The sequence below is a fragment of the Heterocephalus glaber genome, unplaced genomic scaffold (genome assembly GCF_053883595.1).
Source record: "Heterocephalus glaber isolate CG9 unplaced genomic scaffold, H.glaber_assembly_v1.0 deba00001504, whole genome shotgun sequence".
In the NCBI taxonomy this organism is placed as follows: Eukaryota; Metazoa; Chordata; class Mammalia; order Rodentia; family Bathyergidae; genus Heterocephalus; species Heterocephalus glaber.
This window is the reverse complement of record NW_028258324.1, coordinates 51203904-51226852: the sequence shown is the minus strand read 5'-3', so window position 1 is coordinate 51226852 and position 22949 is coordinate 51203904. Positions and strand designations below refer to the sequence as shown.

General features: G+C 32.7%; 1 protein-coding gene across 1 annotated transcript in view; it reads right to left on the bottom strand.

Annotated features, from left to right (window-relative positions):
* Positions 1–1862: 1862 nt before the first annotated feature.
* The window catches only part of LOC147825339 (uncharacterized), a 183415-nt gene continuing 162328 nt past the window's right edge, over positions 1863–22949 (bottom strand). Inside the window, exon 5 of the mRNA XM_087185983.1 lies at positions 1863–4409. The gene's annotated coding sequence lies outside the window, so the exon portion shown is untranslated. The remainder of the gene's footprint in view (positions 4410–22949) is intronic.

Sequence of the window (22949 nt, the reverse complement as noted above, 5' to 3'; positions counted from 1 at the left end):
ATTGCTTTTATTGTTTTATTTTTATTAGAGAAGGTTTAAGCATATATTATAGCAAAACAGTAGAGAGGAAAAAGCTAAAATATAAAGCGAAAAGAAGGATAAGCCCTAGAACAAACTGCAAAACAGAATGAGAGTGTGCAGAAAGAGGAGCTGGCGGGAGGGAAGGATTAATAGGAAGTGCTAGAAAGTTAACCTAAAAGTGTAAACTAAGTTTTTCCCCTGAGTTACATTATTTTTCATCTTTGTTGTTCATCTGACCAGATACATGCATTGCTACTCAGCAATACACTGAGTGACAGAATATGGTACCTTGAAAACGGCCATGATAGTACACCACAGAAATAAGCAAAAACGGGGCTTACTATTCTGGACAGCCAGTTCTTAAAACTTAGCAGCACATTATTAATGAGCAGTAGTAAGAGAAGGGAAGAAAATGAAGCAAGCCACTTAATATCTGCTTACTCTGGACTCTTGTCAGCAAAACTGTAAGAAAAAAAAACTGAAAACTGAGTTAGATATCTATAAATCAGGACTCAGAAAGTTAAATAATGACATAGCTGTTAAGTGGCACTGGGATTTTAACTGAAATCCTTAAAGTTATTTACATTTTACTGTGGTTGCTTTATCATCTAAATCATCTGGATTTCTGGTTAAAATATATATTTCTTTGCTCCACTCTATTACGTTATAACCTCCAAGAAAAAGACTTAGAAATCTCTATGACTACATGATTCTTAGCAGGCAAATCTGGAAAATACTGCCTTATGTTTCAGACTCTCCAGGCATATCTTTGGCTCACTAGACTTAGTCACTAGCGTAAAATAGCATCCAGAGTCATGGCCCAATTCAGGAATAAGTGCAGGGCAGTGGGTAGTCACATATGTTTTAGTCCTCTGTGAAATAACATACTTAAATTACAAGGAGGAAACAGAGCCTACAAGTGTCTTGAAAAATCACCCAAATTAGGGATCATTCTCAACATCTTCCTTTGTCAGAGGCACCAAGCCTTACAAATCCTTCCAATAATGTCCATGAAATAATTTCTGTTTTACTGTTAAGAAAAAGAGACTTAGAAGGAGTTATGAAACTTACTTAGAGGAACATGAAGGGTAAATAATGAAGACAGAATTTATACTGAATGGTCCTGTGCTCCAACCACTTCACCAGGATTTTTCTTTTTCTTTTTTCTTTTTTTTTTTTTTGCATCTTCCCATGGATTGAAGTTTTAGGAAACAAATATCAATATTAATAATGATCATGTAAAAAATCATCTATAGAAAATAAAATGATACAGATTTTATTTCTCTTTAAGCTACAATCTAAGGTAGTTAATTAAATTTTTTAAAATCCTCATAGATCTTATTAGTTTTTTACAATCTAAAACTGGTGAATCAATTTAATTTAGACGTCATTCTTAGAAGCATATATATATCACACTAAAATCAAGAAATCAGTAAACTACTTCAGAAAAGACAATAACAATGAGTATTTAGCATGCTGGTGCTCTCAGGGCTTTGCCGGCATCTGCTGGCAATTTTCATCAAGTATCCATGTTACTCTCAAATACTGCTCACCCATCAGTACTACTTAATATACTAACATGCTGCCTGTGATAGTGTCTTACAACAATTGGAGATCTATCCTTCAACAAGACAGAAAAATGTGTCATCTGAAGAGGCAGACTGAATTCACAGGCATAAAAGTCAAATCATAAGAAAATGAACTATTCTAAGTTTGACATGCACCAAGGATTTCAGATTCATGAGTCTGAGTCACATTGTTAAAGAATAATGTAACAGTCTGAGAGTAAAATCAGTGGTCACTTTAACATCATCTCTAATCAAGAAGCCAGCACTACTTACCATTTAAAATCAGCTTGCTCCCTTTTTTCGGGAAAGCAATGAAGGCAAAATGGTTAAGAATGTGGACTCTGAATGCTGACTGTTTAATTTTGGATTTCAGGCACATCATTTAATAGCTATGGGATGTTGGGCAATACACAAAAGCTCTTTGTGCCTCAATTTCCTCATAAAATATGTTAATAGCAACATCTTTGTCAAAAGTGAAGACTGAACTAGCTAAAACTCATAAAGCACTGGGAATATGTGTCTGAGATGTATTAACCACAAAGAAAGAGTATGCTGATGTAGTTACTCTGTTACAATTTCAAATTCTGTCCCTGAACCTAATTATACCATATATGGGTCAGAAAATCTATACTGATAGTAAAAATAAGTTATTTAGAAATTTTCAGTTAAAATAATTCATTTAGAAGATTAATAAAAGAAATTCTCCAGAATATACAGGTTGAACATCCATATGTGAAAGTCCAAATTCTGAAATATTCCAAAATGCCTGAAAAATGAAACTTTTTGAAAAAGGGCATGACCTCACAAGTGGGTGGAAAATTCCACCCACACCTGACCTCATTTGATAGATGACAGTCAAATTGCAGGCACAAAATGCACAATTTCATGTCTTCAAGGGAAAAAAAGAGACTCTTGTACCCCTTTTGCTGTGACATGTTTTCTGTGTGCACACTGAGATTCTCCCACACATCATGCTACTGTCCTGCTTGGCTACACATAGTTTTTCAATTCATTAATGATCTGTCACATATTTTACTGCTAAGTACTTATGTGTGAATAAGTGAAAGAAATATGATTGCTTATTAGTTGCATATAAATTCAGAATAAGAAATGATGTTGCCACATGTGGACTACAAATACTCCAGCTGAACGACTGAGATACTGACACCTGTGTTTTCTGATGGTTCAATGTGCACAAGCTTTGTTTCATGCATAAAATAATTTAAAATACTTTTAAAATATGTATAAAGTGTATATGAAACATAAATGACTTTTATGTTTATCATGGTTTGAATCCCCACATCATTATATATATGCAAATACTCCAAAATCAGAAAAAAAATCAAAATCTGAAACATTTCTGTCCTAAGCATTTGGAACAAGGGAAACTCTTCCTATACTGTTAACTTTCAAGATCTAAGGAATATATTTAACTATTCAGATTGTCCTACAAGAGAATGTGAAAACCTGGATTCTACAGCCTGACCATACATCATCTCATTACTTGGTTAGAGCTAGAAGAACTAACCTCCAGGAAAATGAAAAATATCTTTCTTTCCCTCCTCTTTCTCTATCTTTTCTCTATCACTATCTCATTCTGTCTCTTTCTGTCTTGTACACACACACACACACACACGCACGCACATCATAAAATAATATGACACTTAAACACATTAAAATATAAAAATTTTTAAACAAATTATCCTTGTCAAAAGGTAAACTATGATATAAGAGATCCTACAGGGATCTGATTTAGACTTAACTATCAGGCCATAAGAAATCTGTTGTTTTAGGACACTGTCATCTAGATTAATAATGTTAAGAAGCAAAAGCAAAGGTCTTTGTTAGTGAGGAGCCAAATCAGGTAAGTCTGCAGTTCTAAAATGATTTCCTCATAAGTTAAAATTTCAGAAGTTCTCTCTCTCTCTAGGTAGGATTAAGTAAATGTATTCACTTAAATATCTGATTAATCACCTAAAGAAGAAAAATCTCCCAAGGGACAATCTCATATCAGAATTATGTAGGTCATTCTTGAGCATGGCTCTCAATCCTTGCTCCACTACGGATTCTAATTACTTTCCCAGAAATATCTCCTTCAGGATGGCTTAATAGTACACCCTTCTAGCCCATGTTCAAAAGAGAAATATTCCATTGATAAATTAAAATTCCATCACTTTCTAAGACATAAAACTTTAGGCAAACTTTCCTCACAATAAATTGCTGAATAACACCTCTCTGTCAATTTACATAATAATGATTTTAGGACGACTCATTATTATACTTATTGCATGCTAAAATCTCATTTTTAAAAAATAATTCACATAGGTTTGATTGTTTTCCTTAATAGCATTACAAAACTATGAGTTGGGAAGAGCTTTTATACTAATTATGTGGTGGTTTTTGTTTGTTTTTGTTATGGACTATTTTTTCTATTTTTTAAGCCAATTCCCTATTTGACCTTACCTCTCTTAAGGGCCTAGAAAACACAGAAAAAGGGCCAGGTTGAAAAAGAATATAATTCCAGGCCCTATTGTGAGAAGACTATTGGTTGGCTCATGGAGCCTTGTCTATGTTAAGATGAATGAACAAAAGTATTAGTGAGTATCTTTCTGTATGTTTATCTCCAAAGAATCAGCAAGGTTCTTAGTCTAGCAATCTCTTTCATAGCCTTCAGATCAAGAATAATGCCTTTTGGATCAGGGAGTCCCCACTTGAAGAGATGTTATTCTGCTTTCTCCTCAGTCACAGCTGCTGTTGCTGTGGTTGTATTATTAGGAAGGGGAAATCTGTTCACCTCTCTGGATTCGGTATCAGCAGCAACTGTGGAGAAAGGAAACATATGATACTAATGGAAACCTGCACTTAAATTTTTTCTCTCATTTTACTGCAAGAGCTAACATTTATTGAATGACTATTTCCTGTCAAATAGTGCTAGAAGTTTCCATGCAATAACTCAATTCTCACACCAAGAAAAACAACAGAAATAAAACAAATTCTGAAAAACTATATTACTCTGCCTATTCTACTGATGAAGAAATTGAGGTTCGGAGAGGTTACATAGCTTGTCCAAGGAAATAGTCATATTAAAGTTGGACCCTAGAAGACTAAATCCAGAACCAAGAATCTAATCAATATATTATATTACTAAAAGGAGTACAGTCATTATTCTACTCACCTAGGTAATTGTGAGTATTGTTTTGTTGACATGTGATAAGCCACAAATACTAGTTTGCTAATTTAATATTGATAAAATAGATACAATGAGTAGAAAAATAAACCTTATCTTTTTAAAGTAATTTAAAACATCTGGATAACTTTTCTTTATATTTAAATTCATAACTTTACTCTGAATTAAAATAATCCAAGCAAGAAAAGCCTTACATAGCACCTTTTTAAAACTGACCTATTACATAGATGCTAAATGCTACATTATATTTTTTATTAGTAATGTTTGCAGTGTATTATGTTTACATTTCTCATGTTGAGTTGGTACATGTACATAGTCTTAATTCCATTTTTCATCCATTTTCTTTTACCTACCTCTCTGTCCCTTCATCTCTTGATTTCTTTCCTATTTGAGAAATATCTATTTGCCTATTTCCTATTATCTATCTTTTATTTTGCTTTGCATTTATAATTTGGGTTTCTCATTAAGAGAAATCGCATACTTATTTAAGATCGTGTGTCTGATTTATTTCACTTAATATTATGATCTCAAGGTACATCCATTCTCCTACAGATGACTTGAGTTTATCTTTCTTTATGGCAGAGCAGTACTCCATATTTTCTTTATCCTTTCATTTGCTGATGGATACATAGGCTGCTTCCAAGATTTAGCTATTAATGAATTATGCTGCTATAAACATGGCTTTGCACGTATATCTGTGATATGATGTCTTTAACTCTTTTGGGGAGGTACCCAGAAGGGGAATAGCTGAGTCTAGTAGAATTTCTAGTGCTAGTTTTTTGAAGAGTCTCCACAGCGACTTCTATAGAGGTTGTACTCGTTTACATTCCAAAGGTGGGTTATAACTGTGTGCTTCCACTCGGCCCAAACAATGCCCTAACTGCATTATCTTTTCATGTTTAACATAAGACAAGAAGGAACCAGTGGTTGATTATTAAGACAGCCCTTTAAAACTTTGCATGGAAAAAAATATAACTATGATTCTGATTAACTGAGGAGAACCAAAAGAGAGAGGAAGGCAGGATCAGTCTTATAAGCATGATGAAGCTTCATAAAATATACCTACTTTCCAAGAAAGGAATTATGCTTTTCTTTATGATTTTCTCATTGCTACTTCATCATGTAAAGTGAGGTAATCCATAAAAAACCTAAAACAACTAAACAATTTTGGTCTTTGATAACTAATCTGAATGGAAACAAGTAAAGCCGAAACCTCTAAACCAAATAACAGAATTTTTCATTTGTGACATTTTAAAATATGTAGATAGTTCCCTAAAAACATTCTATGAGGCAATACTAACAAGAGTTTTAAAATAGCCAACATGGGTACTTATATTTAATTATCTAATATTGTATTTGCTGCATGCTCACCAAAAATCATTAACTCAGAAATTAAAATTTTCAAAAGCAGTTTGATTTTCTGATTACTTTTCATTAGATCTTTCTATCTCTTTAACGTCAGTTACCTTGCAACTATTTATGGTTCAGCCAACTACACTTGCTCAAGATCTTATTTTTTTCATTCTCATTCACTTTTAGTATAACCAAAATGACATAAACTTCCTGAATGTTAATTTTTCCATAGATGAAAAACACTTTGAAATCTGCATCCTTTTCAACCCAGACATTTCTAGAAAAGTGTCATGGGTGTGTACACATAATTAGCTTCAAAACTTAGCATTGTGATCTTATTTATTATATTTTAAAAATTAAAGGATACAGTGGCACTCCTATATTCCCAGCTACTAAGGAGCCTCAGGCAGAAGAATCTCAAGTCCAAGGTCAGCCTGGACAATTTAGCAAGACTCTTGTCTTCAAACAAAATAACAAGGGCTAGGTATGTAGCTCAGTGGTAGAGTACCCCTAGATTCAATTCCCAGTAATGAAAAAAGTGAAAAACTTCCTAATATCTACATATAAGGAGCTGGACAAATAAAATGTAATATATCTGGACAAGAGGCAACTCTACGTTCATATAAAGTCAATTAAGTGCAAAGTACCCAATCCACCATCAGTACTAAACAAATATCTAATCCTTAGATTAATAAATACCCATTAAAATTTGAAATGATATTTGAAGTTCCCTGAAGTGGCTTTACCCCATATTTGTGGATTACATGTTTATTTGTAAATATAATATACCTAACACCTAAGGAGGGCTTTCTATGTGCAAGACACTATTCTAAGAGCTTTACATATATTAATGCTTTTACTCTTATTATAGTCCCATAGGAGATATATTATCATTATCCTCATTTACCAGCTGGAAAACAGAAGTAGAGGGAGGGTGCATAAATTGTCCAAAGTGATAGAACTAGTCAGTGGCAAGGTCAGGATTCTAAAGTAGGCAATTTGTCTCCTGAGTCTGTGCTCTTAACTAGAAAACATACCTGTTCAGAAATCTATTCAATATGAGAATAATGGGTCTATTTCTTGTAGTCAGACCATTGTTATTATAATTTGTTTATCAATATTTTCTATAACAAATATGATGCAAATTAAAAATTGTTTTTAAATGAAAAAATGTCTTTTTATTGCACAATGAGCAAGAGATAAGAGCATTATAAAGTTTGGAACTTAGAAACACTAATACAGATCCAAGCTAGGGATTCTAATATCACACAACCTCACATTCTTAGATGCTTCAAAATTGACAATGAATCCAGACAACAGCTCCTTCTGAATCTTGACATTAATCAGGGTAGGACAATATTGTTCTAAACGAGGAACACTGTTCTCCTGCTGTTCCCATGTGAAGTAATGTTACTGATGTCACTGATTTCTATTTTTAACACAAAGTTTTTATATTTCTCCTCTGCCTTTTGCTACTAAAATATAAGAATCAATATTTCAGGAAGTTTCTAGGATCTAGTAAGCTCAGTTCGTACTCCTACAATAGAGTCTAATGGACTACTTCTCAATCCTAGTGACCAGATTTTTTTTATGAATTCCACAATTGACTCTGATGCAACCTGGGATGAGAATTTTGTAAAATATACAGCACAACACAGCTGTCACACTCTTGTGGTATTACAGTGATCAGAACAATGGCATTAATAAATGAAACTGCCAACTGACAATCTTAGATATATGTTTTGCATATTATGTATCCAAGTTAATGCTTATAATTTCAATTAAAGTGAAAGAAATTCACTTTTAAATATGTCAATATTTCTTATTGAAATATGGGATTTATAAAGGAACATGAGGGTAAGCCTAAGTACAAAACTGAAAACTTGAGAGAAGGGAAATTTCTTAAGTTTACCAGGAGAATGCGTTCCCAGTGGATAATAAAAACTTAATTTAACAAACTGAAACTGTATTTTGACTGAAAGGATTTTGGCTTGATAAACAATGAAAAAATAACAAAAGGAACAACAATATTCAGTAGCAAAGAACAAATATTTGAGGTGTTATGAAATAAAGATTTATGATATCCTTCCTCACAATAAACAATTATTATACAAGTTAAAAATCTGCACTTAGAGTTAGTTTCACTTAGTCATTATTGCTTATAACAATAAACATTAAAATAAAAGCAAAATTTAAAAAAACTTAAGTCTTAACAAGAAAATTTTGAAACAATTTTTTTCTAGCCATAGTAATTAGGCAAGAGAGCTAAAATAAACCTCTCCTTTAAGTTGTGGATGTCAGATAATACATATGTTCCAGGAACAAATAAGTGATTAACATACATACTAAACTTCAAAACACAGTGTATGCTAGTATTTGTTCTTCTACCTACATCCAGTGACCTTATATTTTTTGAGTATGTGCATAAGTATGTGTGTATTATCACCTTTTTATTCTTTCACTTGGGCATACATACTTTAATAAATTTATTTGTTTTTCTGATTTCTTTCTTCTCACACATATCCTTTTTGGTAAGCCCACACATACCTAGTTCTTCAACCCATTTACTTCCTGCTCTTTCTCATTCTCTCTGAAGTACTTTATATTTTAGCCTATAAACATACTGCTGAAAGTAATTATGTCTCTTATCTGATAACAAGATATTGTGAGGTGGAACACTCTATAGACATCTATTAAGTCCTTGTGTTCAAAAGCTTGGTTCAGTTATAATATTTTGTTGTTGATTTTTTTGTCTAGATGATCTGTCTATTTGTGACAGTGGGGTATTGAGGTCCTCCACTACAATTGTTTTAGTGCTTATTTGGTTTTTCATGTCCATTAATATTTGTTTTGTATAGTTGGGGGCTTTAGTATTTGGTGCGTATATATTGATGATTGTCATCTCTTTCTCTTGGGTTGTTCCCTTTACAAGGATGGAGTGACCTTCTTTGTCTCTCTTAATTAGTTTTGGTTTGAAATCTACTTTGTATGCAAATAAGAAAGCTACCCCTGCCTTTTTCCAGGTCCCTGTCACATGCAGAATTGTTCTCCATCCTTTCACTTTCAGTATATGAATTTCATTTTGAATTAAGTTTCTTGTATACAGCATATTGTTGAATACTGCTTCATAATCCATTCTGCCAGTCTATTTCTTTTGATTGGTGAATTGAGGCCATTAACATTGAAGGTTATAACTGATATGTATTGACTTATCCTTGTAATGATATTTTCCTATTGTTGGCTCTTTTATTTTTTATTTTTCCTCTCTTTCCATTTAATTTCTTGCCTTGCCTGATGGCTTAGATCTTTTGGGCCTCATGGAGTTGTGACCCTCATTGTCTCTTTCTAGGATAATGTTTAGAATTGTTTTGGAGTGCTGGTTTGGTATTCATGAAGTTCCTCAGGTGTTCTTTGTAACGGAAGTATCTTATTTCTCCATGGATTTTGAAACATAGTTTTGCAGGATACATCAATCTAGGTTGGAGCTCGTTTTATTTTAGGGCTTGAAATACTTCACTCCAGGCTCTCCTTGACTTGAAGATTTGTGTTGAAAAGTCTGCTGTAATTCTGATGGGCTTTGATTTGTATGTTGCTTCTTTTCTCTATTGCTTGTAGTATTTTCCTCTTCTGTTGGGTTCCTGAAATCTTGACTATTATATGTTTATGTGTAGATTTTTTTGATCATGGCTAGTTGGAGTACCATATGGCTCACTTATCTGTATGTCAAATTCTTTTCCTTTGCTTGGGAAGTTTTCTGCCATTACTTCTGTGAACAGTTTTTTTATATCATTTGTAATTTCTCCTTTTTTGTGAACTTCAATCAGTCTTATGTTATTCTTTGCATCTTCTAGCAGGGGATAGAGCTATTTCTCATGGTCCCTTACTATTTTTAAGAAATCTCTCTTTTCAAGGTCACTAGCCACAAACCTGTCTTCTATATCTGATATTCTGTCTTCACATTGGCTCATCCTGGTGTGAATACTTTTGAAGGAGTTTTTAATTTCCTGAATATCCATTTGAACCTGTTTCATGGATTCCATTGCTTTCCTATGCTGGGCATTCATGGTTTCCATTTATTTCCTATGCTGGGCATTCATGGCTTCCATCATGGTCCTGAGCTCATTTTTTTTTTTTTAATCTGTTTCTGTTCTAGTCTCTAATCATGTCTTTCATACTGTTCACCATCTCTGTACTTATCTGGGAAATTATTTGGTTTGAATTTTTCTGGAGCCTTGTTCATGTGGGAAAAAATTTTTACCAGCTGTTCCTCAGACAAAGGATTACTGTCTAGAATATATAAAGAACTTTAAAAAAATCAGACCTCCCAAATAAAAAGACCTAATTCAAAAATGGGCATGTGAAATGAACAGACATTTCTCAAAGAAGTAGAGGCAGCAAATAAACATATGAAAAAATGTACAACATCACTGTTCATTTAAGAGATGCAGATGAAAACAACACTGAGATTCTATTTTACTCCAAAAAGAATGGTTGCTATCAATAAATTAACCAATAACAAATGCTGGAGGGGTTGTGAGGAGAAAGAAACCTTCTCCGTTGGAATGGAATCCTTTTCCATTGCAGACTGGTGCAACCACTGTGGAAATCAATATAGAGATACCTCAAAAAAGTAGGATTAGAGGTCTCATTTGACCCAGCTATTCCCCTGCTGAGTATCTTCCCAAAAGAATTCAAAGAATCATACCACAGTGATATATGTGCACCCATGTTTATAGCGGCACAGTTTGTAATAGCTAAAGCTTGGAAACAGCCCAATTGCCCATCAACTGGTGACTGGATAAAGAAGATGTATTTTGGGGTTTTTTTTAAATATAAAATGGAGTACTACTCAGCCATAAAGTATGAGAAACTGGAGACATTTATAGCTCAATCAATGCACATTGAGGCCATACTCTTAAGTGAAATAACTAGGACACACATGTGTAAATACCAAATAGTTCCTCTGGTGTGAGAAACTGAAAGTGTAAATGAGGATCAAAATGTACAATAGATAATGTGAAAGAGAAAAAACGTCTGAAGGGGAAGGAAAAGGGGAAGTAGGAGGAGTTGGGAAAAGGAAAGAAGGGAAGGGAGTAAGTATGAGAAAAGGAAAAATGGGAATAAAATCTTTGTAAATAAGGAGGGATGGAGGGGTTGAAGGGAGGACAGGGGAATGGGGAAAAAAATAAGAATCAAGGTATATCATGTAAACGTACAAATTCCTAATGATGAATGTCATCATATTATATACCTAAAATGTACCAATAAACTTAATAAAAAAACCAAGATAATAACTTTCTTAAAATATACTGTTTTAAAAATGATAAGAAATACATGATTAAAATAGTGTGACAGAATAACTGAGATGAAGCTTTACTGTGGAAAATATAAAGTATTTTTCCGCTCCTTAATTTTGAATTTGGGACTCAGAAGAAGTACATGTGGTCCTTGCAATCTCCTGTGTTCAAAGAGCTAAACATATGGAAGATTATTCTCCTTTCTGAAATATTCCCTATACTTTTCCTCTCAGACTATGTTCATTTTGACTTTTGAAACTAAGTTCTAAATATTCAAATAAAGAGGAGTAGAAATTCTTTTCCAAATAATATATGAATTACAGACAAAGCTTTAAAAGAGGATAAAAGGAAATATATAACAGCATTCAATATTATGTCTACACAAAAGTCTGCAGCATTATTATAATGCCTCTGTTATGGCAATTGCTGAAATTAAATGTCTATAGATTGAACCCTAAGAAGTACACCTCAGTATTTGCTGTAATAAAACACTTATTGTAAATGCTTAACCTTGAATAGATTCTATGTTACCACAATTCCACAATAGCTATTTAGACCACTATCACAATATATTTAATAAATAAGCCACACTAAACCATCCCATGTTACATTTTTGGTTATGTGAAATACATATTTTCCTCCTTACAAGTGTATTTACTTTTAAGAATATTTATTAAGACTTCATGTATACTCTGAAATAAGAATATCATGATAATTTCAGGATTATTCAAGGTTTAAATGATTTAATGCAAGTAATTATTCCTGTAGTATCATATTTAAAATTGAATACAGGTTCAGTTTGACAGGTTATATATGATTCAGAAAGCAAAATATAACTATCAGCAGTTATTATAGATTTAACTGGACTTCGCCATCATTTTGCATTGCTATTATCTTAGCTGTTTGTTATTTAATAATTTTATTTTAAGTCATTATATTTCACTTACATGTGTGTGTCAAAAAGTTACAAATACAGTTATTCTTACCTTTAGAGTGGAATCATAATGAGCAATGTGTCTATCTTGCTGTTTGAGTTATATTTGTATTGTTAGTGAAAAGAAACATAGATAATTCCGGTTTTATGACTAAAAATAAAGTTAGAATAAACTTACAGAAAACTTAAAAATAAAGGAGAAATTGCTGCCACACAAACTAACCATGAAATTTGCAAAAGAAAACAGCAATAGCTATAGCTCCTATTATCCAGTAAGAATCCTTCACATCCTAAGGCTGTTTGTATACTCTACGGAGTAAATATAGCCATAAGTTAGTATACTCTAAATATTAAATGTAGTCATAGATTTTTTGTGTGCTTGTTTATTATACTACATCAATTTCACTTCCTGATAATATAGTATGTACAATTTCTTTAAAACAGAATCAGATATGTTTGTAATTTTCAACATCAAATATTTCATAGTCAACTAGTCTACTAATTCATGCTATTGATTTTAACACTAGTTGTCTCCACATTTTATATCCTATTTATTCTATCATGCATTGGTGTCCTTTTTTCTCCATTATTCTTCCTAAATCTTCAGTATCTCTATTGAAGATCACAAGTGGCAACCTAAGTACTAAGCTCAATGGAAAATCTTTTATGCAACTCCTTAACATAAGTGTATCTCTCTCCTTTTTACCCCATGTTATGTTTTAAAATCTTACTGATTCTTCTGATTTACTATCTGTAATTCCATCTACTCAGCCATAACAGATATAGTTATGCTGCAAAAACAAAAGAAAAAAAACTTCCAAATCATCATGGCTTACCGCAATGAGAGAATAGTTATTTGGTGAACCAAGGGCTGTATTTACCATATGGACTATTGCTTATCACCATGCCAGAAGGAACAGAAACTCTGAAATATCTTGCAGCAGTATGCAAGGCTTTGAAACAGAAATAACAAGCATCAGTCTCCATACAATCCATTGACCAAAACTAGAAATATGACTCCACTAAACTGCAAAGCTCGGGACGTACAATGCTCTTATGTGCCTGGAAAGGGAGTGTGGGGGATGGAGGCTTGGTAGATATTTGGCATATGGTACTGCTCAAAATTTTTCAAAGGTTCTTATTATGACAAAATCAAATCTTTTATCCTATTCATCAATTCTCCTCTCTGTCTCTCCCCCATATCTATCTCCCCCTCCCTCCATCCCTCTCTCCTTCCCTCTCTGTCTCTGTCTCTGTCTCTGTCTCTGTCTCTGTCTCTCTCTCTGTCTGATCTTTCTCTCTTAATTCTCTCCACTCCCAGCACTTATATTTTGTATTCCAATGATGCTGAGTTACTTGCACATTTGTATGTATTTTGTAGGCGATGACATGTTCTTGCATGTGTGCATGATTTTCTACATATTATTTCATCTGGTTCTCTGGTATTAGAAAACATTCTTTCAGTTCTACCTCAAAATATACTTCCCTCTGAATTGTTCCCTGATCCCATGGATATCTTCCCTTTTGTACATATGTTACTTCATTAAAAGAAATGTTTCGAACTATTTGCACTTCTCTACCCACTAAAATATAAACTATGTATCCAGAGAGTACATTGTATCAAATTTAGGTTCTGGCTCCTGAGATAAACTCAAAAGCATGTGTGATAACTGAATTGTACCTGATGTTTCTATCACTTAACCTATTTATAATGTGTTAAAGATGTTTTCTGAAAACATGTCCCCTGTTATGGTACATGTCATTTCATTTATAGTTCTACCCATTTCCCTAAAAGCCACCTTCCTAAATTCAGTGTTTATTTAAAAGGCTGGAAGAATTCATCCTTTCCATCTTTTCTGTTTCATCTCCCACTCTATAAGTGAACAAATAATGCTATATTATTGTTAAGTATCTCATTAACTCTAGGTCTGATATTTCTTACTTCCAGGACTCTATTGTTTCTTATCTTACCTTTTTCTCTCCTTATATATCTTTTACTTTCAGTTTTACCATCTTTCTATCCTTTGCAATAAGAATTCTTAAATAACATGATGATTCCATCACTCATCTATTTGAAATCCATCAATAACTTTACCTTGTACTTTTAGGCTTCCATATGGCCAAGACTACATCTATCTGGGTGCCAGCACCTCCAGATCTGCACAATCCAAATGACTTATGGGCCAATAAAGATATCCTTTTAATTCTCCATTCCTTCTCATGTGTAACATGTCCCATCCTTTGTCTGTGCCTGGCAAATTCCTACTTATTCTTCACAAAACAGTTCAAAAGTTCCTTGCTCAATGAAATTTCTTGAAAGAATACTTAGCTTACATGTCTGTCTCAGAGAAAATGCTCAATACGTAAGTACATTTTAATGAGGGGTGGAGAGTGAGCTACAAAAATACAAGAATTGATGTAAGAAAGCAATTCTCCTGAAGTAAACTTAATAATTAGCAAGAATTAGAAGATTATATAAAATGTACGATCATTCAACTACTTTAAAAATAAAGTAGATATGCCAGGTGTGGTGGGCCACCTCTGTGAACCCCAGCACTCAGGAGGCTGAAGCTGGAGTGTCACTGTGAGTTGGAGGCCAGCCTTGGCCACATAGTAAATTCTGTCTCCAAAACAAAATTGAAAAAAAAAAAGGGTAAGAAATTAGAACAGAGACTGTTTTACATGCTTTTTTTTCTTAATTCTAATTAATTAACCCAAAGACAATTATGCGAGATGACAAACCCAAAGGAAGGTAGAGTAGCAATATCAACAAAGTGACCTGGTAATTCACAATAGAATTTAAAACATGATTATATTTTACCTTACTCTTTTTTTTTCTGTACTTGGAATCGAACTCGGGACCTTGCGCTTGTGGGGCAGGCACTGGAACCACTGAGCTAAATCTCTGGCCCTACTTACATTTTTAAGAAAAGAATGAAAAATATATTTCAAACTAAAAGATGAAAAAATAAGATGCTTTCACATAAACGTTTGCAATATCTGGGAGCAATAATGAAATTGTTCCTTTTCTGTCAATAGCTTGGTTTTAAAGAAAATAAATTTGTTTTGTAAGAGTTAAAAGTATTAAAAGCTAGATGTAATGATGAGACTAGCGATGAGAAATTTAGAAATAAAGTCAATGAAAAAATATGTATACAATATCTGATTTTAATTTAATTAGCTTTTTTTTTTTGGTACTGGGGATCAAACTTGGGATCGTACACTTGTGAGGCAGGCAGCGAAACCACTGAGCTAAATCCCCGGCCCTATGCACCACATTTTTTATCCATTCAGTAGTTGCTGGGCCCTAAACCTAAGTGATGAATGGATAAAGAAATTTTTTTTAAATACATTGGAGTACTACTCAGCCAGGTTACATTTTTATTGGATTGCATTAAATCTACGTATCAATTTTGGTAATATAACCATTTTGACAATATTTTTCTGCCTACCTAGGAATAGTGGATGCTTTAATATTTTCTGATGTCCTCTTAAATCTCTTTTTTCAGGATACTATAGTTTTCATTATAGAGATCTTTCACATCCTTGGTTAGGTTAATTGCTAAGTATTTTTTTTAAGTTATCGTGAATGGAGATGTTTTCTTAATTGCTTTCTCAATGGGAAACTTATATTTATATTGTAAAAGATATCCACTCATTTGCCAGTAGGGATAAATCTACATGCCTCATTCAATCTACATGAAATACTAACAAAACTATTTACAGAAGGATTTTAAGGAAAATTAAATATCTCTAAACTGCATGGAAAGGTACCAAAATAAAGATGCTTAATTTCACTTAAGGAAATACAGTTCAAAACTATACTAAAGTATTATGTTCTAATCTACTAATTGACTGAAACAAACTTTGAAAATAAACATTAATGGTTTGACCACGATGAAAAAGGTAATCTGAAGCACTGGTTGGAATGATGTAAACTGGTACAAATGTGAAGCAATGTGGGTATATCTATCAAAACTGTAATACACTTTGACTCAATAATCCTAAGAATTTGTCTTATTATATTTGGCATGTCCTAAATAATGAATGAATTGCAAAATTGTTTCTAATGACAAAAAGACTGTACACAACCCAAATATCTGGAAATAAGTACTGATCAAAATAACTATAATGTAGATATGTCAGTTCAGTAGAATATTATGTGGCTCTAAAAGAGACAATATATATTTAGCAATATAAAATGTATTCAATACTTATTGGTAAAAGAAAAATACAAAGAATTGATACAGCTTTTTAGTACATTACCTTTTGTATATAATGCAGGTAAAGGTAATGTACATTTGTATTTGCTTGAAAATGCACAGAGAAACTAGAATAAAGATCTAATACAAGTGCTACCCTGGTAGTGAAAGAAGTCTGGATGCATGAGAGATGGATGAAAACAGATAGTATTCTATTTTATGCTTCTTGATACTGTTTGATTTTGGAAGCGTGAAAACATTTTATCTATTTAAAAACTGAAAGCATAAACAATAAAATTAAACTAAGACCAAAGAAAACCCCACCAAAACAAAACTTTCATACTTTTGTCCAAATTCTTTACTTTTCATGGAACCTTCTGAATAATCGCTGGGCTTTCTGCATGACTTAATACCAAGAATTTAGGTTCCCAAGGAAGATGAATACTCCATTTTAACACAGTAAACAAATTAAAAGTTTGCCTCATATGTGTGAACTTATGCATTTGATTGGCATAACTCTAAGATACTAATTAACATTGGGATGCCGAGTTATAATCCAGAGCTATAAGTATGGTATTTTCATCAAGACAAACTGAGCCTTTGAGGTTTTTGAGTAAATAGCCATTTAGATTGAACCTGTTATCACTCAAAACACAGAATTAATTTTATAAGGAGAAGTAGTACTTCATAAATTGAATGAAAATAAAACATTTTTACATTCTAAATAATGAACTACTTGTAATACAGCTGTAAACTTAAGTAGATTCTGCACTTAAAAATGCTTACTCTAGCTGGGGTTATACCTCAGTAGTACCATGCCTGTCTCTCATGCGCAAGGCTGCAGGTTCAATTGTCAGCACCACAAAAACAAACAAACCAAAATTTTGCTTCCACTTCAGTGCAGAGAAATCTAAGAGTATAAACACAAGACTTTACACTTAAATTTTACAAAGTTTGACTTTTTTTTATATTACCAATTGTTTTGGAGCCCTCAAAGTTCTTTCCTTTTCTTTGCCCTTTACATGAAATCTAAGCTTCAGTTTCATTATATTTGCAGTCTATTGTCTCTCATTTACAGTAAGTTAGAGAAATTTGTTTTCTTGATTCTTTACAACACCGCAAAAAATATTTCTCCGGTAAATAATTAAATAAGAAGCACACATATAACTGCAGCTAGTTATTAATACTAATTACTACAACTTTCAGATCTAGTCATTAGACAGCTTAAGTAGGGAAAAAATTCCAATTTATAGCAAATGAAATTCTGACAATTATAAAATGTGATTAAACTTTATTAGGTCATTACCACTTTCTAAGTGAAAATGCCTGTTCTATATTTTATAATATCAGTTTAGAGGTGTGGGAGGAAAAGATGCATCCCTGATATAAACCAATTCTTTTATGATCCATGAGAGATAAGGGCTCTTATATCTCTGAATACACCAAACAAAACCAGGAAAGAAGTTTGTCAGTATTGGACACCTTCTAATCTCATCTGCTGGCTTTGAATTCTATGAGAATACCCTCCAGGAAGGGTACAGGCTTCTTAGCCCATTCTGGTTTTTCACAGTGGAGATTTTTTCTTTATCAATACTAAGCACTGCAAAGAGCAAAGGCAAAAGGCTGATAGATCTTCATCACTTTCCTTCATTACTTCTCAGCAAAAAACAAAATGCTGCCTTCTCCATAAATAATTCAAAATAAAAAATATTTGACCATGAGTTCATGTGAAGTCTGAACTTCCCTCAGAAGCCTAATCCTTTTATCCTTACTTTTTTTTTCTAGTTTTTATTAACAAATCCTACTTTTAGTTTCTTAATGTGTGCCTACTCTACGTAACTGGAAAAATAAAAATTGTTTTTATCTTCTCTGTTTTTGTTTGTTTCTCTCTCTTCTAACCAAGCAGCACAGAGGTAGAAAGAAGGAGGGGGTAGGGCTGGGGGAAACAACATGATTTTTTAGATCATAAACTTTACAATGTATCTACATTGCTTCTGAAAAAGAGTTAGTATAAAACTGTATTTACTGGAAGAAAGCTAAAATATTAATTAGGTTTTAGGAATTGTAATATAAGGCAAAGTTGAGTGAAAAACATTACAAAAACTCACCTTTTAAAGTAATTTTCACTAATACTATAATTAAACTGTCAAAATTGTCAAATTAATGGGGCTAAAATAATAAAATTACTTATTGTCATAAATTGGTAGAAGAAATTATGCAAATTTTCAACATCTCAAACTAGAAAAAGTATTCCTTCCAAAGTCTACAATAACTCATAGTATGACTAATTTATTAGTATTTTTATACCACTATTCTTGAACACTTATGCCCCTTCAGATCTGACTGTAAGCTGTATTAGCACTTTTTAAGAAGATAGGATCTTGCTACCTTTGGCAGGTTGATATTTATTTCTTGGACCTGCATGGTCCTCCTTTGTCACCCTCCCGAGTAGCTGGGACTACAGGTGTGCAGCACCGCACTCACATATATTACATTTTTTGTTTTGATTTGTTTTCCTATACTGAGGATTGAACTCAGGACCTTCACACTGACATATATCCCTATCCTTATTTTAGTTTTTTTTTTGAGACTGGGACAAGCTAAGTCACTAAACTTCCAAGGCTGGGCTTGAATTTATGATATTTCTGCCTGGACCTCCCCATACTTTCAATTTCTTCACTGCTAGAATTACATATGATTTAGCTCATTCACACATCTATGCTCCCCCCTTACTTACTTGTATCATAATCCACAAACATAAGACCCATATGCACTATTATCATGATTCCTATAAAATGACTTAACCATAGATTTTCCAAGGGGATGAAAAAATGAATTAAGATGTGTTATGTACATGTACCAACTCCACACAAGGAAGGTAAACTGTATGTACTGAAAAAATGTGCTAATAATAATTTTTTTAAAGAATTAGCAATTATCACTGAAAACTGAGTTTCGTGATACACGCAGCCCCATATTTATAGCAGCACAGTTTATAACACCTAAATCTTAGAAGTGGCTTGTATGTCCCTCAACAGGTTAAAAGAAAGCATGGTATTTTTACACAGTGAAGTAATACTCTGCCATAAGGAAAGATAAACTTTAGTCACTTGTAAGAAAATGGAAGCACCTTAAGAAAATAATGTTAAGTGAAATAAATCAGACACAAGATTAAATATTGTTTGGTTTCTTGTATAAGAAACTCAAAATATAAAAAAGAGCAAAACAAAAGATAGATAAGAGGAACTAGTGAGATTTTTTGCAAAAGGAGGAAGACAAGGGCTCTTATTAAGTACAACTTATAGGTCTAGGCAGGTCAAACTTGCAGGTGAAAGGAGAAAGGGGAGGGGAATATAAAAAGAATTGTGTGCTATGCACATGTACCAAGTTTCCATGAGGAATGTACTGCAAACATGTACTAATAAAATTTTTTAAATAAAATAATAATTACTCTCCCATATAATGAAGCTGAGCCATTTTTAGTTATTCAAAGTTCTAAGGAGCTTTCATTTTTAATGTATCTCATTTATCGTATCTGTGTCCATATTATTCTGATGTATTATTCATTTCATTAATTCTTTTTTTCATTAAGTTTATTGGTACATTATAGGCATACAATACAGTTACATTCATCATTGGGATCTTGTACCTTTACATGATGTACCTTGGTTCTTATTTTTTCCCCATTCCCCTGCCCTCCTTTCACCCCCTCCATCCTTCCCTAAGTATCTTCCAAATGATAGAAAAAGAACTACAACAAAGAGATAAAATAAGTGGAAATCTATTACTTGCTGATTGTAATAAGAAACTTTTAATCTATATGAGCTGCTACAAAAAAAGTGCCATAAACTGGGTGGCTTATAAACCATAGAAATTTATCCCTTACAGTTTTAAAGGCTGTGAAGACCAAATGAAGTTATCAGCAGATTTGAAGTCTAGTGAGGAATTGCTATCTGCTTCACAGATGGTGCTATCTCCCTGGGTCCTTACATAGCAGAAGTGGCACGCAAGCTCTCAGGTATTTTTTATAAGAGTACTAATGTCATCATCCAAAAGCTCCATCTAATATACCTTGGGGATGGGGAGAGGGTCTACATTACAATGTATGAATTTTGAGCACAAAAACACTTAGAAAATAGTAGCATTGTTTTCCAATCTCTTACAACTCTAATCAATTCTTCCATCAGATATCTAAACTGTGTGCAAATATACTAAAGAAACATATAAACAAAAAGAGAAAAATAACAAAAATAGGAATAGATAAGAATTACCATAATTTGTTCTAGTTTTTATAAATAGTTCTTACCTACAATACTTCTAGCTAAACTTTTCTATCAAAATCAAATATATTTTATCGTTGTAATTCTTAATGTTTTCATTAAAATATCTTAAATCCACCAAAAGTAATTCCTTTGACCTTGCCAAAAGCCTTTGTATTTTTGCTAAAAAGAATATTACTGCAATTTAAAAGTACAGGTATTTTAGTTAAAAGCTTTCCTTCTGCTGTTACACAATAACCAACACCCACAACATAAAGGGGAAGTTTAATTTATCTTCTGGTTTCAAGGGATTCAGTACATGGTAGTGGTCAGCACACTCCATTGTAGGAACATCATGATGGAAGGGTGTAGTGAAACAAAGCTGCTTGGTTCATGGCAGCCAGGAAGCAGGGAAGGGGGACAGCACTAGAGAGGAAAGGGCTAGACAGATATTGTACCCAATATCATGGCTCTAAGACCTGCCCAGACACATGCAGAAATATTTTCTAACAATCCCCTGGGTGGGTCTCAAGAGAATCAAATTGACATGATTAAGGTTAATCATCATAAAAGCAATCTTATTTTTCTTCTAAAATATAATGTTCAGGATTTTTTTTCCAAAAGCAACAAAACAAAGTCATTAATGAAATCTACAATCATGTTTTCAAATACAATATTTTTCAAAATAAATTACTCAAAAATAATTTAAAAACAAAAAGTATACTCCAAGGAAGCATGAGCAAATTATTTTAGGAAAAATATATACAAAATTTTACTATCTCTAAAGTATTGCAATAAAAAAATTTTCAAAAAAAAGGTAAATTATATATTAATTTACTCATATCACATTTTAAAACATCACTAAATGCCCTACTTCTAAAATTGTAAAAGAAAAAAAAATACTAATAACAACAGTACAAAATAAACAGTACTACGTGTAATTATGTTAAATTCTCAGGTAACTATAGCAGAAATTTCCACCCACAAAGCCTTTGCCTGCCACCATATATACTTACTTGATCTAATAGGTAAATTTATAATTTGAGTTTTTGTTTAATGGTCATATTTGTGTGAAATAAACACAAAACATCAAAAGTAATTCAGAAGGGTCAGATCTCAAATCCTGCAATACTAATGGGACGTTTTTCTTAGGTCATAGTTTTATCTGAAGTCAGAATTGCACAAGTTAAAATAGCACAAGGAATAATCTTTGACCTATGTATAAATGCTACAGATATCTACACAGTACATTTTCATCCTCTAAACAGTCCTATGGTGTTAAATCAATTTCATGTATTTGAAAAATAAGTACAAATAAGTAAACAAATGTGATGTGTGCCCTAGTTCATGGGCAAATTAAGTGATAAGGTGTGATCTTAAGAGGTAAAGCCTAACACTTTCAAATTTCATAGTATCTATTCTAACTTTCTATTTTTTTTAAAGAACATTTACAGATTACTTCATAATTGTTCTCCTTGCCCTCCTTCTTTCCCCTTCCCTTCCTCCTTCCCTCCCTTCAAAAACATTGTGTAGCCTAGGCTGGCCTATAAGCTGGGGCAACAAAGTGCATGCCATTGCACCAAGTTGGTATTACAGTCTGTTAAAAACATTTGATTCATTAGAATTTAGAGTTTTGAAGTTTATGAAGTAATAACTTCTTGTAGTTTATCTGTAAATCTATTTAGCAGTTTCGATTACTATGAAATTTAAGATCACATGGACTTTCAGGCTACTCTCAGAATACAACTTTCTGGAAACTTCTCAATTTCACTGACCCCATCCAATCATGGTAACACAGAGATGTGCAAATAATCAATAAGTACTTTGCAAACCTTTGTTTCTGGGAACACTGTGTACTTTTAAAAAGTATTGAGGATCCCAAAGAGTTTTATTGATGTAGGTTACACATTTTGTCATATACTATATTAGAAATTAAATCTGCAAAACTTTAAAATTACTTTATCATTTTAAGATAACAACAAATCCCACACATATAAAAATAAATTATACATTTTTATAAAAGTAACTCCAATGGTACTTATTTACAATTTTGGAAATTTCTATAATATCGGACTTAATATAAGAGAGCTAAATTCTTACACATGGTTCAAATTCAATATTCTGTATT